Genomic DNA, 16,967 nt, shown 5'->3' on the forward strand with positions numbered 1-16,967 from the left:
TAGAGGTGTCTGGTGGTAGGGGTCTATATTCAACATGTTAATTTCCTTTAGGAAAATTGCCCTGTCCCAAAATGTGTAGTCCAGGGAGAATAATAAATTAAGATGCTTTATTATATCTTTATTGTTCATAGGACTAGAGTTGTAGACAAATGTTTTAGGAGTGAGACAAAATAAATTAACTAAAAGAATAAAACATTGTTTTCTTATGGGAAGTTTATATAAATTATGTAAACTCTTTACCCAGTGCTAGAATTCATCGGAAAGAATAAGCTCTTTTAGAAAGAAACTCCTCTGCCATCTCTGGATTGTTCTTTATGCTTTGTATGCTCTGATGTTGGCATAAAAAATAGAAATAACAATGAAAGCAAACATGATGTTCTCTTCATCTGTGCAATGTGGGAGAAATTGACCACCAATCCTTTAAGGCTTCCTGGCTCCGACCCTCTAATTCTGTGATGGTGCATAACTAGAACAGACCAAGTATTTATTTGTAACTAGTCCACCCTATCAAACTTAGTCCATTTATTTTCCAGATTACAGTTTTCATGATATGTCATCTTTAAAAAGTATTTACTAAGATTTAGGAAGAAAGGATGCTGTTGCCAAGTAACCAGACTCACAGGAAAAAAAAAAAAAAAAAAAGAGTTAGGCAGAAAATGAAAATAAAAGTTCCAAAAGGAATTTTTAAAAACTGTGTAGAGGACTACGTGCTTGCAAACAAGGCGTTCCCAATAAGTCCTGCTCTTGCAAATGAAGCGGGGCGTTCCCGTAAGTCCTGCTCTTGCAAACAAAGCAGGGCATTCCCAATAAGTCCTGCTCTTGCAAACGAAGCAGGGCGTTGGGGGCTTGTTTATGTGTAAACATCTTGAAAATCCAGAAAGTCAGGGAAAGGTCAGAAAAATAACAATGTGTCTTGTGACTTGGCAACATTCCACAAACGACTGTATAAAATAAAGCAGAGCGCGCCACTCGAGGCGGCCGCCATGTTTGTCTTGTCTTGTGTTGTCTTGTGTGTTCATTCCTTTGGTTAGGAAACAGGCGGACCCCAACATCTGGCGCAGCGAGCAGGGTACGTGGCTCCAGGAGAGCAAGGAACCGGAGGGGAATCACCCCGGTCAGGTAAATAAAGGGGGACCCACGGGAAAATTATGGAGAATTCCACCTCTCTGGCCTCTGAATATTTGCGGTTACTCCAGGGACTGTTGACGTCTTAGGGGTAGAAGTTAGTTAAGGAACATAAGACTTTGAAGCGATTGTTTGCCCATGTTGAACGACATTGTTATTGGTTTCAATATCAAACCAAAGTGCAGTTAAATCGAAAGGAATGGTTACAAGTGGTTAAAGTACTGCGTCGAGCTCATCAGCGAGGGCAAATGATGCCTCTGACTTTGTGGACTTTGTGTAGTTCCATTACTCAGGCATTAGAGTTACTTAAAACTGACTCAGAGCACGGCAATACTGCCACAGGAGGTGAGGCATCTGAAGCTTTAGAGAGGAATGATCCTAGAGAGGAACATATTTACGCCCCGGTTGTTGAGGACAAGGAATTGGAAAAAGAGCTAATGCCTCCATCTGAAGGAAATTCTGATTTGCAGCGCATTTTAGAGATGTTACAACAGTTGTTAAAATTGCAAGGTACCGCCGCTCCTGTTTCTCCTATCTCTCCGCCACGAGCCTTCCCTGTTACCTTCCCTTCTGCTCCTTTGGAAAAGGACTTCCCTTTGCCTCCACCTCCAACCTCTTTGCCTATGTCAGGTCAGGTTTTCTCTGTGCCTCTTCCTCCTGTAGGAGAAAAGAAGGAATCGAAGGAAAAGGATGATTTCAAGGAATTAGATTTATTCCCAATAACACGGGCTGCTTTTGGCCCCAATACTCAGTTCCCAAACGGTGGCCAGAATGTGACTTTTACAGCCCTACAATTTATATTTTTGAAAGAAATGAAAGCTGCAATTTCTAATTATGGACCTCAGTCACCGTTTGTTCTTGGCCTTCTCGATTCCTTCTCTTCAGAACATATGATTCCTATTGACTGGGAAACGTTGGGACAGGCTGTCCTTGATTGTTCACAATGGCTTCAATTAAAAAGTTGGTGGTGGGAGGAAGCAAGAGTACAAACTACAAAAAATGCTACCCGAAATCCCCCAGGACCTACTGAAGAGCAGCTTGCGGGTTCAGGACAATACGTCACTCTTAATGCTCCGGCAGGCCTAGATGATATTGCTCTCACTCAGATTAAAGCCTTGTTTATAAAAGCGTGGACTAAGGTTGAAATAGCGGGTAAAACTTCTTTATCTTTTGTAAAGATCCTACAAGGAGCCACTGAGCTGTACCCAGATTTTGTAGCCCGTCTACAAGATACTGTATTAAAGACTAGGTTCAGGCCCTGCTGCTAAAATTCTTTTGGATACTCTGGCTTTTGAGAGTGCTAATCCCAAGTGCCAAAAATTGCTGCGTCCTCTAAAAGCTAGTGGAGCTGATTTAGATGATTACATTCGGGCTTGTGCAGGTGTTGGAGGAGCTATTTACATGCTCAATTGTTTGCTGGGGCACTTTCTAAGGCTTTAAAAGGCAATTCTAAACAAGGTTTATGCTATCAATGTGGAAAACTTGGTCATTTTAAAAAGGAATGCTGAAAAAATTAGGCTCTTCTGCTCTAAAAGAAAAAGTTACCATCTGATATGTGTAAACGATGTGGCAAGGGTCGACATTGGACCAATGAACGCCGTTCAAAAACTGATAAAAGTGAGAATGTATTGTCACCCTTCTTGGGAAACGGGAGCCGGGGCCCACAGGCTTGGGGCCCCAACAACTACAATGAAGGCCTACCCCAGTACCCAGTGAGCAGTGGCTTACAACATCAAGGAATGATCTCGAGTCCTCCTTAAAGACATCTTACCCTACCCCAGTTTCTCAGCTTTATGCTGCCACTAAGCAGAGTGCCGTTGCTGACCTAGCTATTGTCCAACCTTATACTTTATCTCCTAATGGAAGAATATATAAGTTGGCTACCGGAGTGTGTGGTCCTTTGCCAAAGGGACATGTAGGACTTCCACTAGGTCGAAGCAGCAGCGCTATGCGGGGGTTAATGGTGGTGCCAGGAATTACTGATCCTGATTTTACTAATGAAATCCTTATCATGGTACAAGTCTCAGGATTTATGCGCCTAGAGGCAGGGGAACGCCTCGTTTGCGAGCACGTAGTCCTCTACAAACTGTCATTAAGAATACGATGTATGAGTTCAAGTTTAATTTTTTCTAATAAGATATATCCATATTTTAATTTTAATCTTAATGCAGAGATTTAAAAAAGAGTGGGGTGGACACATATTGTTATCTTACTTCCGTCATCACACATTAACCTAATATGTCCACGGCAGTGTATTGAAAAAGCCCAATGCTGGCATCTCAATTATGAATTTACTAAATGTAGAGAGAGAAGAGATACACTGCCAAAGGCGTTGTGATGTAGATTATTTAAATGAAATCATCTAGAAACAAGAGTCAGTGTATACAGAAATGAACTTTCATAACAATCACGTTTAAGAGGCAACTCATTACGAGTAGAAAACATTCCTAATTTCATCATATTAGCCATTTACTGTTAGTGAAGTCACAACTCTAGAAATTTCACTTTGCCCTTTGCTCTCTTTGCTACCATCCCCAGCTGTTTCATAAATTCACTTTTCCTTCTTGCTTCTAAACTCTCTTGTACTTTCCTATCAAACTTCCATTCCACAGATCATAGTGCAATTTTCACTTTTTCTTCTTTTTTCCTAGACAAAAGGAGGCTGCTCATCTGATCCTTTTCACTGAGATAGAGAAAAGAGAGTTTAATAGCTTTAACAAAATCTTTTATTTTATAGGTCAAAGTCATTCTGTTCATACACAGCTGACAAAATTTCCACCTGTGAACAAAATACTCTGCGCTTCAGCATGATTTTCGCATTTTTAATCGCTATTAATATGGTGAAGGTTTGTGCATAGGCATTTTAATGTCCATTCAGTGAAGGAGTGTTGAGCTAGGACCACTGGCAAAAAAAATTTCTTAGATAACATTCCTTCACTTCTTTGTGATCTAACATCAGACATCAATTACAAATCCAACTTACAAATGTCTAAGATGTACTTAGGAATAAATAATGTATATTTCCAATTGTATATAATTGAAATAATGTATAATTCCAACATATTGACTTTATGTTCTATGTTGCATTTCATCTTAAGTTTGTCACTATTGCTATAAAGGCAAAATAAGTGGTAGAATATTTTAGCAAGTTTCTTCAGCCCCTAAAAGCAAATATAATACATTTAGCAGGTCTGTGAGAGAAACTACTGTTCATCCCCCAATGTGTATATGCCCTCTCCTCTTTTTTATACCATTAGAACGCTTAGTTGAGCATATGGTCACCTAAAATAAAGACTACATTTCTTAGCATCACTGTAGCAAGGTATGACTATGACTAAATTCAGAGCGATAGGGTTTAAGGAAAGTGACATGTGACCATTCTAGAGTGTGCCCTAAAGGGAAAGTAGCTCTGCTCACTCACCTCATAAATCATAGTAAGCTATCCTGAGTTCTGCAGATAGATGTAGCTCCTTAGAAATGGCACAGCAATATTATAGAAGAAGGATTCTGTACCTCTGATGACTCCCTGGAGCAGAACTATCATGCTACCTCAACTTTTATATATGAATATAAAACAAACTTCTGCCTCGGTTAAGTGAAGTTTCTTGTGGATCTCTGTTTCTGGCGGCAATCCTGTATCCTAAAGAACACAATGTCTGTTTCTGCAGGCCAAGGCATGCCTCCCCCAGACTCTGCTTATAGGAGTGCTCTCCAAAGCAGGCTGTATTTCAGAGCATAATAGGTGGATCTTAACACTTGAATATGTGAAATAAAAGCCAGAAAGGCCATCCTAGGGTATCAAATGATGACTCTTTTTATGATCCTATTACACCATGGGTCACTCATTGCAAGAAGAAATATGACAAAACTAGGTAAAATCTAGCTTGTGTGGTGCTCCAGAAAAATACATGTAATAGAGTTGATTTTAAAATATCCATAAGGAGTCATTAATTTACTAATAGTTTCATGTAAATGGGTTTTGTTAACCATCCACCATGTGTAAGTCCTATATTTGTCTATGTACTTATAGAGGGGCAAATGCTCCGTTGGATTAAGGTGGATCTGGCTGCTAAAATACCTCTGTAGTGTAGTCATTCTAGAACTCTTGGCAACTTATATAATCTCTCTAGGTCCCAGGTTTCTCATATGTAAATGAAGATTACGTTGGTGCCTAACACAAAGGGTTATGATGATCCCACAAGATGCTGTGTATCGAGTCCTTACATATGTCTACACAGGGAAATATTCAATATTTGTTTGCTAGTATACTTGTTCTTTGCATTGTTAATATTATTACTATTACATAGTATACAAATAATAGATACATACATAAAGAATAATGAGATAGGTGTTAAAATATAATCAAATAAGGAATGAGATATGTTTGGATATTTAACGGACTTCTCATGTGGGATATATCAGATATCTTGCTAATTAGTTAAAATATAAAATTTTAAGATCTGCCAAAAATTCCCATGGCAGTTGTCAGTAAGTGGTTATATTCAGTTGAGAGTACTAGGAGATGTTTTATGAAGCCAATAACGTTTTTACTGAATATTGAAAGATAAGAAGGCCTCTATAGGTGAGGACTGGAGTCAGGATAAATTGGTGTCTCATTGGATTGGACAGTATGAGCAAATGCACAATGCTCAGAGAATTATACCGGCTTTATAATTGTGACGAGACATGAAAGCTCTTTCAAAAGCCACAGTTTCAAAAGGAAAGAGAGATTTTGAAGAAGACAAGATAAACGGACAAATAGTAGACATATTTTGTCGCTTCCATCAGAGTCAGAGCATCTGATATAAACTGCAGGGCCAGAGCTAAATATAGCCTTCCTTGTGCCCACAGCCAGCTTAAAAATAAAAGCAGCCATCAGCTTCCTAGGACATTATATGAAAAGTGACATACAAACATCACTAGAATAAATCTGAACTAAGGCATCGATAATGTAGATTTCTACATCTGACTCACTACAGAATGTAATTTTTAGCTACATAAAATGGAAATGTGTTTCTTTCCCGGTAAAGTAGATTGTGTTTTTTGATGTTAAATTAAAAACAAACAAGCAAACATTTTGTTAGCCAACACCAATCCCTGTGGAATAAAAATAAAAACTTTACTCTTCAACCACAGGTTGGCTCCTAATCTTGATTGAGATCAGCTATTTGAGTCTCCTGGAAATGGTTCAAGTCATCTGAAATTCAGAGAACAAATGATGTATGGCATAGTGCTATTTCCGAGGTTATAGAATTAATTTCACTATCTACATTTCTTACCTTTTAATATGTCTTCCAAGAACTTCTGTGGTTGGGAAAATTATAACAGAAAACTGAAACATGAATAAGAACATAGGGATTTGGAAACAATTTAGTCAATATAGAAGATAGAAAAAATAACTCTCAAATAATTTCACTTGTACTCTATGCATGCAAATGAACTTCATCTTTATTATATATAATGACTGTAGATATCTAGGTATCAGCAGCAGAAAATTTTTGAGAAAAGTTCCTAAAAGTTCCAGTTATAACAGAGTATGTAATAAATTCCTTATTTTATGTTCAATCTATTATTTTATTTTATTTTTCCATAATTCCTCAACACTTCTCAAAAGTTAAACGAATGTTTAAACAACATTGGGAAGGGGTAGAGATTCTAGAATAATACGCAAGATGGAGCAAAATAAACATTTGCCTTGTCTCACTTCCAGGATCCATTAAAATGATAATAAAGTAATACCACTAATAATAAAAAGTATAAAATGACCATAGCAAAGGGAACAAAAGTTGTGAGGGGATGCATGCCCAGAAGATATTAAGAAATTGAAAATTTATTTAAGATAGAAGGAGTGGGTGGAACACTGATCACTAATGCAGCCAGTTAATAAAATTAAAGGACAGAAAGACCTAAAACAAAGAATGAAGCTCTTGAGCTTTGCAGAACCCTGGGCCCTGGGAAGGTGTTAGGTTCTGAAAGGCCATGTACAATACAAATTGGTAGTAAATCCTGAGCTCAGAAACAGTGGGGTTAATTGAAAGACAATGGATAAAGGCTGGCTTTTCCAACCCAATCTTGATATTCAGAATAACTCCGGAGCCAAGCACCCAGGAAACACATACACACCAAGAACAATTACCACATGAAAAGCAGTTGGGCAGTGGGGAGGAACAAGAAAAATAGCACCAGAAAATTCAGTGAGTATTCAAATAGAAAGCAAATCCCAATAGCCAACTCCTGACTTCCTTTAAAGCCAGTTGACAAGCTGCTTCCACTTACACATACATGATTTAGGTTTTTATGTCTGCTTGATTGTTTGTTTTGGAGTTCTGAAATGACTTCTAGAAAACTCCATTTTATGTATGGAGGTGCAAAATTTATTCACTAGTTCATTTGGCCAACCATTTAGTCATCTAGTACACATAATAAGATATTACAAAAAATGTGGAAAAAAGAATTTAGAAGCCAGATTTACTGAAAATAGTTTAATGTATTTCTTCTAATACCATGAAACGTGAGTTATTTCCCACTGTGGCAGACCCTGTGAATGCAGGCATGAATAAGATATGGCTATAACTTGCAAGAAGTTGAACCTCAAGAAAAGTAGCCATACCTAGAAGTTCTACATTAGGGGAATACCATGAGTTATGGGAAACAAAGAGGGGGAAACTTGAACCTTAAATGGCAGAGCTGGGGTCAGGGAGGTCCAGGGACTAGACTGATAGGGAAATCAAGCATTCCAGAGTGACTAGCATAAGGGCTGAAATTTTAAAAATAAATAAACACAAAGCTTAGAAAAAACACACTTAGCCACTTGAGGCAGAAAGGAGAAATTGTATAATCACACTAGAACTTTTAATAACACGATACAGTAGCTCCAAATTAATATTTGTGCTGTACCAGAAGAACACTTTCAACAAAAGAAGTGAATGTGTCTTCTCTATACATTTCTATGGCAACATTGTGATTTCCTTTACATTTTTTGTTTATATTCTATCACCTTCCTCATTTATCGAGATCACAATACTTTGAACAAAGAAGTCATTCAATATATTTTTGTTGAATTACCAAATTAGTTAATAAATTATCCAATACATTTAAAAATCAGTGTCAATTCATTTAATAATTTCAAGAGGTTATTTGCAAACAAAATACATATCAGAAGGTTTCTGATTGTTGCTGTTATATTTACTTCCTTTGTTAAATCAATCACTATCTTCAAAATCTTGTCTCTAAAGTATTCTGGATATATACCATGCAAATGGAAATCAAAAAAGAGCAGAAGTAACTACACTTACATCAAACAAAATAGACTTAAAGTCAAGAATGGGTTAAAAAAAAAAAGATGAAGACCATTCTATAATGATAAAGGGGTCCACACAGTAAGAGGTTATAATAATTGTAAATATATATGCACCCAACACCAGAGCCTCCAAATACATAAAATAAATATTATTAGATCTAAAAGGAAAGACTGACTACAATCAAGAATAGTAAGGGACTTTAACACTCCACTTTCAGCAATGGACAGATCCCCCAGACAGAAAATCAACAAAGAAATATTGGAGTTCAACCTAGACCAAATGGACCTAACAGACATTTATAGAGCATTCCGTCCAACAACTGCAGAGTACACATTTTTCTCAACAGCACATGAAACATCCTCCAGGATAGATCATAGGTTAGGTCACAAAACAAGTCTTATTACATTTTTTAAAATCTTATTACATTTTTAAAAATCCTAATAAAGTACCTTTTCTAACCACAATGAAATAAAACTAGAAATCAATTAAAACTAGAACCTGTATAAATTCATGGAAATTAAACCACATGCTTCTGAACAATGAATGAGTCAATGAAGAAATCGAGAAGAAAACGTAAAAATATCTCAAGACAAATGAAAATGGACATGCTATATTCCAAAACATATGGGATACAGCAAAAGTAGTTCTAAGAGGGAAGTTTATAGCAATAAAAGCCTACATAAAATGCTCTAAATCCATATATACTGAAGAAAGGTGAGATTAGGGTATTTATCTTTATATACAAAACTGTGAAACAATAGTCCTATAAAAGTCATAATTCTTTTTATTATTATCATAATACTTAATAAGACATTCTTTGCACCTGCTCAGATTCTCCAGCTATCAATTATGGTGGGTTATTTAATGGGAAGTTTGGAACCATGGGATCCTATCCTCAATGCCTGAATAATTGTCATACATAGTATTATCTAATATCAATTACAAATACACAAACTCTTACTTGTCACTGCAGAGGTGTCATCCTACCAAAACTTACTATTAGTGCACAGTATTTACAGGTTAGAAATTTTACAGTACTATGTTTTAAACTTTTTTGAGTTTTATTAATAAATAACTACCATTTATAGATTATTTACTATGCTACAGACACAAGACTATATAACTTGGGAATACTAGCTGAAAAATTATTAAACTACCCTATAAGGTTAAAAAAAAAAATTAGTTCCATAATTTAGATAATAAACTTTAGATAATAAACTGATAATAAACTGAAGTTTATTTGTGTTAAATTACCTAGCCAAGGCCATAAGCATGAAAGTAATAGAAATGGGATTCGTGATGAGAGTCAATGCCTGACACTTGAAACTTATTTCCCTAAGTTCATTATTTATTTTATGTGCCCCGGGCAATATACATAGAATTTATTAGCAACATCTAATTATAAATATATGCTTAAAAGCAACATGCTTTGCATTGCACACAGAAAATCTATTTACTCAGCCAAATAGTTCATTAGTGTCATAGCTGACAGCTCACCTTTCTCCTAACAGCACCAAGATTGTCAATCAGATGGAATGCTTCCATTTACACCTGCATCCCGTTATTTGAGTAGTACCCATGCAGGTGTTACTCCTACCATTTCAATTTATAGGAAGCAGTACCATGTCACTGATATGTGTAGGTGGTTCAGGTTTTCCAAAGAGAAATATAATTAGGAAAATAGAATACAGTATTTATTTCTGAAGTCTAGAGTTGCCTAGGCTTATATTTGGTTATTATGCATGATCTTTTATGTGGACTGAATATTCAGTGTCCCACCCACCCAGGTGCAGGTTGGAAAGCAAATGAAGAATTTTTACAACATGAATTTTGACATGTCACATAATACAGTTTCTTCCCCCTGGAACCTAGTGATACAAAACATTTGGATGACACTCTGCACGTCAGGCTTACTCCTGTTGATCAATGGCATGATAATAAATGCTCCTTTGTTTTTTCACTTATATTAATACTTGCAAATATATTCATGCTAGTATTAACCTTAAATGTGAGACATGTCCATAATTATGATTTTGTATTTTATAAATAATTCTGTTTTTTCTTAAACCATTCAATGCATTGTTATTTTCTTCTATCTTTCTTTATGATGATATGTTACAGTGTCTACATCATTTGCAGACTCCCAATGAACCAGGCACTAAAGCAAACTTTTCCAAGAGCAAGACACTTCACATTGCTGCCAGTTGGATAAAGATTACAAATGTTTCCTTTCAAGAATGTCTCTGTGAAACTCTTCTTTCTCTTATTTCTCTATAAGAATTTCAAATACTCCACAGTATGAATGGGGCTACAGGTCTGAGTGAAGTCATATTTTCCATTCAGTAACAGTATCTCTTTCAGAAAGGTTCATGAGAGCTTCATAACACATACTCCCTAGAGAGGTGGTAAAAGTAGGTCCATTTACATCTCTGTGACACTCTCAACACTCAGCCTGTGGAGTGAGCACTCGAATATTCACTCTCTTGCTCTCTCCATCTCTTTCCCACACATAAACACATGCACACATACATTTCTTTCTCTCTCTCCTTCTCTTCCTCCTTTAGATAAAGGAGATAGAGATCTCTTTCCCCCTCTATTTTTTATTTTATAGAAATACATTCTCTCATCCACAGGATTATCAGATTTAATCTTAAATGTTCAGACAACTGAGCAAAATTAGGTTAAGCATAAATATCTCAGATTCGGAACTATTTTCAGAACCTGCCTAGAACACTTCCTTTTGAAAACACAACATCCACATGTAAGAAAATCAACCAATAAGCTGGCTTACCAGTCACATGATTTGAGTCATCCAAGTCCCAGAAAACATCTATATTAGACAGACTGAACTTTCTGAGCATGGCATGGCTTCTAAGCTACTGAACTTCATAATGTGGCAAAATGTAATCTGTAATGAAAACTTAATTTTCCAAATAAATACAACTGCCCATGACTGTTCCTACTCAAAGATTCAGTAGATACTCATTTATGCAACAAAATTCGGGTGACTTTAAGGAAACTAGCTCCCCCCAAATACTTCTTCCTATGGACCCAGGACATTTGTCTTGGCATTTCTCCTTTTAGTCTTTGAGATAAACCACTATGCTCTCAAAAGTTCCCTGCTGTAATGAAATTGTATTTTATGATAAAGGACATGTGAGATATTTCCAATGTGTTTATCTAATAGTATTGTGAAGACTTACCAGGACCCAAATGAGAAGAGATACAAGTTACAAATATTTTAATTGGCAGGAGTTTGAAAGTTTCAGAGTTCTATTTGGAAAGGGCTTTTCCAATGTATACCACATAATATGATAATGCTTCCATATTATAATGGGCAGCGAGATGCAACCAATAGATTCTGTGATTTTCTCACCAAAATGAGAAGTTCTAATCATGGAGTTTACCTCATTTGCAGTTATTGGTCTCAAGTATGTTTAAACCCATAACTCACTGCATAATATCAGAATTGTGTAGAAAGTACTTGGACTATTTGCTGGTCTTTTTTTGTTTTTGTTTTTGTTTTTTTGCAATTTATAAAAATGTCTAATTTCTAAGCAAATCATCAAGCCTGGTATGACAGGTTTATGGAAAAACATTGCAGACCCTCGCTTGTGTAACTCAGAAATTCTCCATCTTTTTTCCTCAGTTGTGGGCACTGGGAGAGGAGCTAAATCTGCTTTCTCTCAATCCGTCCATCTGTAAAATTATTATTCTGATTATTAAATATTTCTAAAGTCTTCACAATGGCCTGAACACCAAAAATAACATGTATAAAGATGCCATTTGTGCCCTCTAGGAGTATAATGAAGCTTACCACCTACTTCTATGGATGTCTCGGGGATTGAAATACTATTTTAAAGTGCTAAGAGCTACTCAGAAGAAATGTGCTGTATAATTACAAATATTATTATAGATGAATGGACATGTTCCATTAAACACTAGAATTAGTTTCCAAGGGAGTTTATGGAATCTTCCTCCCTTGAGAGAAAAAAGAAAAATCCTGAGGAGCTAGATATACATCTGCCTAACAGGTTTAGGTGAAACTATGCCTAGCACAAATTGGGGGATTTATAGGGGGAAAAAACAAATGAACTCTCAAGTTATCAGCATTAGTATCATTTAAAGAACACGGCTGAAAAAAGAGATGAACGAATAAATTGCAAAACAAAGCACAGGCTCCAACTGAGCTAGAAATTAGGAGACGAAGAACTATTCAGCTTAAATAGGTAAGTTTTGATTTAACTAATTGCCAGATATCCTTCACCTTTTTTGTTTCTGAATCGTGCTGTGTTTAAAATAAAAACTCACCATGTTAAAAAGAAGATATGGAGCTAAATTTTTTAATAATAAAGACTAAAGGGTGGTTAAACCAGATAAAGTTACTGATAGTAACCTGAGTATTCTAAAAATGAGGTATTCTAAATTAACATTTTAAAATAATCAATTCCCAACACTGTTTAATCAATTACTTTAATCAATTAATTTAACTGTTTAATCAATTAATTTAAGCTATTCTGATCAAAATATTTCTATAAGCTACTACAGCCTTCCAACCTGAGCAAACCCAATAGAATAAATATAATTTATCCTATGCCAATAGATCTCAGAAAATTGAGGTGTTTTAAAAGAACTAAAAAACCTCCAATATTGCATTTTCCTACAAATTCAGAAACATATTCACTCAAAGATAGGATTGTTTGGAAACAACCCAATGCAAACATTCGACTGTATTAAGAAAGTCCTTGATGTGAGCTTATCTGGAGTCATTTCTTTCTCACAAAATCTTAATAAAACATGAGCAACTGCATGACCTTCAGAGAAGGATAACAGGACTACCTGTTGGCAGAATTCATTATTGACTCAAAGGCTGTGAAATAGCCTTCAACTGAGTTATTTTCACAATCTCTATAAACTATTCTTCTTCCCTGGCATTATCACTCTGGTGAATTGACAGGAGTGTTTAAAACATTATCTCTTATTTCTGCATCACAAGTCCAGTGGACTAGGTCAATTGCCTTGTCCGTTTCAGCCCATTTCAATCCTCTCCTCTGCCTGACTTTATGAACATGCATGCTGAGTTAGGAGAACCTTGGTCTAGGAAGCAAGAAACCAAGATTTCAGAATGCTCTTCTGGAACCTTGAAAGTAACTTTATTTCTCTAGGTCTCAATTTCTTCATATATAAAATAACAGACTAAATAAAATGATTATTTAGGACTATTTTATTGTAAAAATTTATTATTTTATGGTATCCAGTATTTTTGTACAGTATTAAAGAAAAATTTCTTCACTATGAACATGTTGGTTTATGTAGCTCTCATAGCACTATGCAGGCACTCCTATTGAAGCTTTCATCATATTTTAAGATACGTAAATATAGAAGTCAGAGGTAAATTGTATTGAATCTAGACCATAGACATATTTTGTTTGGCTTCCACATTAAAAATATAATAACTTAGTTTATAATTCTTAAGAAAATATTGAATAGTTCACATAAAACCAAACTTTAAACTTTCATTGGTAAAGTAAAACATCTAAGCATATTGAGTCCAGAGATCTCATAGCAGCAATTTTTAAGAACTTCTTAATTTTTAAGCCATCTTTAATTTAAAACTTCTTCATTTTTTAACCACTTTAGTCATGACACATGTTCTGTAATTTTTTATCCAACCCAATGCACTCAATTTATCTTCTGCCTGGCCCTATACATGTTTGAATTTATGAATACAAGTTAATACGTTTCTGTCCTCAACTAAACAATAGGCTTCCCCAAGGAAACTAACTTTCCCTGCTACTCTGTGGTAGGGATAGTTAGCTGCCCAACAAATATGTATTTCATGCCACTTTAAAAAGAAAACCCCAATTTAATTCAGCACACAATCTGTACTGATAATATCTCTCTCTAGGCTACCTGGTGTTTTGGGAAGTTCAAGCCAATGAGAAACAGGAGAAACTCAACAGATTGGTTCTTTCAGGAAAGCTATTGCTTTACCTAACACACACATACATACATACACACACACAAACACAAACACACACACTCTCAATGGCCCCACATTAGCCATTCATGCTTATAGTCCCCTCATCTTCTTACCTGGAACTCTGATGCAAAGCCTATTGGGATGGTAGCCATTTTTCAATCATAGGGACAAAAGTCATACACTAAGATGGCAATAGACAATATAGAAGGATCACTGGTTTCTGTGTACATTATTGAGCAGTGGATCCTGCCCTTAACTGTGATTAGGTTGACGAGAAAAATAAAGCCCCATACAGTTGAGGTATCATAAGTAAGTTTTCTGCATATTAATACAGTGGCATCTCTAACAACTATACCTTCATTGAATCCCAAGTACCTGATTCACAAAAGTTAGTTGGTTATTGACACTTTTCTAAAGGATATAATATCAATATAATATCAATAACAATAACTTACCATGGGTGGGTGCTTATTGCTGTGTACTGTGCTACAAGTTCTACATCATTTAATTCTCACATGAGCCTATCAGACAGGTAATAGCTTCCCCAATACATAGATGAGGCATGGAGAGGCTACATTTTGCATCAAGTCAAACCATTCTTTAAAAGGAGTGAGAATATTTTAACTTAAGTTTGAAACAAAGCCAACGTTATCATGTAAAAGCATGAATATCCCATTCAATTACATGAACCCATGAAAGTACGTCATGATTCTAACAAAACTCAATACACATGTATAAGTCTAAATATCAGCTGGACCTTCAGAATACCCCAGCATCCAATACTTACTTATCCTTCAATAGTTTGCTTTTTCATTCTTAGAGAGGAAAAATACACATTTTGTACTCTTTTCTCAAACAAGCAACACTCTCCACTGTTCCTGACTTTCCATTAAGCAAACACAAGGCTGCTTCCATGTATTCTAACATACTCTGCCTTCTGACTTTTGAATTGATGAATTGCCCCTATTATTATCTAAGATCAAAGTCTCAAATAGTGCTCATTTTTTTCTTAACTTGCAATCTGAAGACTTCCCTCTTATCATTGTATGATTTCTCTCCTATATTACCAGTTTTCTCCTCCTGTCAGAATACAGACAAGCTTCATTCTTTTCTTATTAAAAAGTAAGGTCCTTGATCCCTCCCATCTCTTTCCAGTCACTGACCCAAAGTTGCTGACTACACTTGCATTCTCTACTTCCTGCCCTTGCACTCTGTCTTCGACCCTTTTTATTTACACTATTTTATCTATAAGTCTCTAGTTTCCCCTTTAATGATTTCATCTTACTTACATTCTTCTCCTTTGGATTCATATTTAAATACATGCCTTCCGCTCCTGCTACTTTGGGCTCTATTTCTGTATGGATCAATGTTCACATTACAAGAAATCACACTATAACAGACTGACTTGCCATGTACCAAAATTATGGTACAATTCTCCTCAAGTGGATACAAGCTATTGTTTCATCTTCGTTTCACAGTAACACTACTTACAGTGATATTATATCTTTAGAGGACATAGAAGGCGGAACTCAGCTTGCCCTTACACTAATTGCCCTCTTCAGCTGCAGTATTTTTATGTACATGCAGACTTACCTGAAATGTTAGTGTGGAATTTTAGGTATCTCTGCTTTCTGCTGTTAGTGTATTTTAGCCTTTTCACTTTGTTCTGCCCAATTTCTCTTTCTTCTTTGCAACCTTAGTTCAACCCGTCTGAATACTTCTGTTGTCTCCTGAGGTTTACTGTCTCGTCTGCCTTGAATGTTGACTTCTGTTTCTGTCGTTCAGGATTGATTTTACAGTAATTAAAAATAAAATGCTGTGTTCTTTTTTTCTGATTAGTAAACAAACCAATCACATTGTCTTTGATTTTGGTTGTTTTAAGAGGTTTATCTTCTTAAATCTGGATTATTTAAGAAAAGGCAAATATTCAAATACAGAAAAATTAGAAGATTTCTATAGAAACTATCTAAGGATCCTCATGTGAACAATGAACAATAACACAGAAAATGATGGAGTTATTATTTTTTTCAGTTCCACAAGTTTCACTTTTCAGTTCTACAAAGTGAAACTTGTAGAACTGAAAACAACGTAACTTGTACATAACTTGTACTATTTTGGACACATAGCAAATAAGTTAATCCATTACATATGATGAATATTCACACATTAGCATCAATTTGATTTTCTTACAGTAAACGTCAATTTAAAACATTCATTTCTTTTTATATTAGTACTTCCTTCTTATCCATTGGTTCCACGTTCACAGATTCAATCAACTACAGACTGAAAATATTAAAAACAAATTGAAAAGTAAAATATAACAATATAACAATGAAAAGTAATACATTTAAAAATACAGTATAACTGTTATGCAAATAACAGTATGATATTTACATAGCATTTCATTGTGTTAGGTATTATAAGTAATCTAGAGTTTATTTAAAGTATACAGGAGAATGTGCTTTGGTTAAACATAAATACTATGCTACGTTACATAAGATACTTGAGCTTTCATGGATGTTAGTACACATGGGGGTCCTGAAGCCAATCCCTCAGTA

At 35.5% G+C, this 16,967-nt stretch overlaps 1 long non-coding RNA gene across 4 annotated transcripts in view; it reads right to left on the reverse strand.

The window, feature by feature from the left end:
- Positions 1-1,342: 1,342 nt before the first annotated feature.
- The window catches only part of LOC105487803 (uncharacterized), a 220,036-nt gene continuing 204,411 nt past the window's right edge, over positions 1,343-16,967 (reverse strand). For 2 of the 4 annotated variants that reach the window (XR_011621399.1, XR_011621406.1), the window contains one exon: positions 1,343-1,782. This is a non-coding gene — a long non-coding RNA (uncharacterized lncRNA). Of the gene's footprint in view, positions 1,783-6,404; positions 6,458-16,002; positions 16,310-16,967 lie in introns of all 4 variants that reach the window. The other 2 variants (XR_011621403.1, XR_011621400.1) reach the window with 2 other exon arrangements.

Source organism: Macaca nemestrina, chromosome 3 (assembly GCF_043159975.1).
Source record: "Macaca nemestrina isolate mMacNem1 chromosome 3, mMacNem.hap1, whole genome shotgun sequence".
NCBI classification, from domain to species: Eukaryota; Metazoa; Chordata; class Mammalia; order Primates; family Cercopithecidae; genus Macaca; species Macaca nemestrina.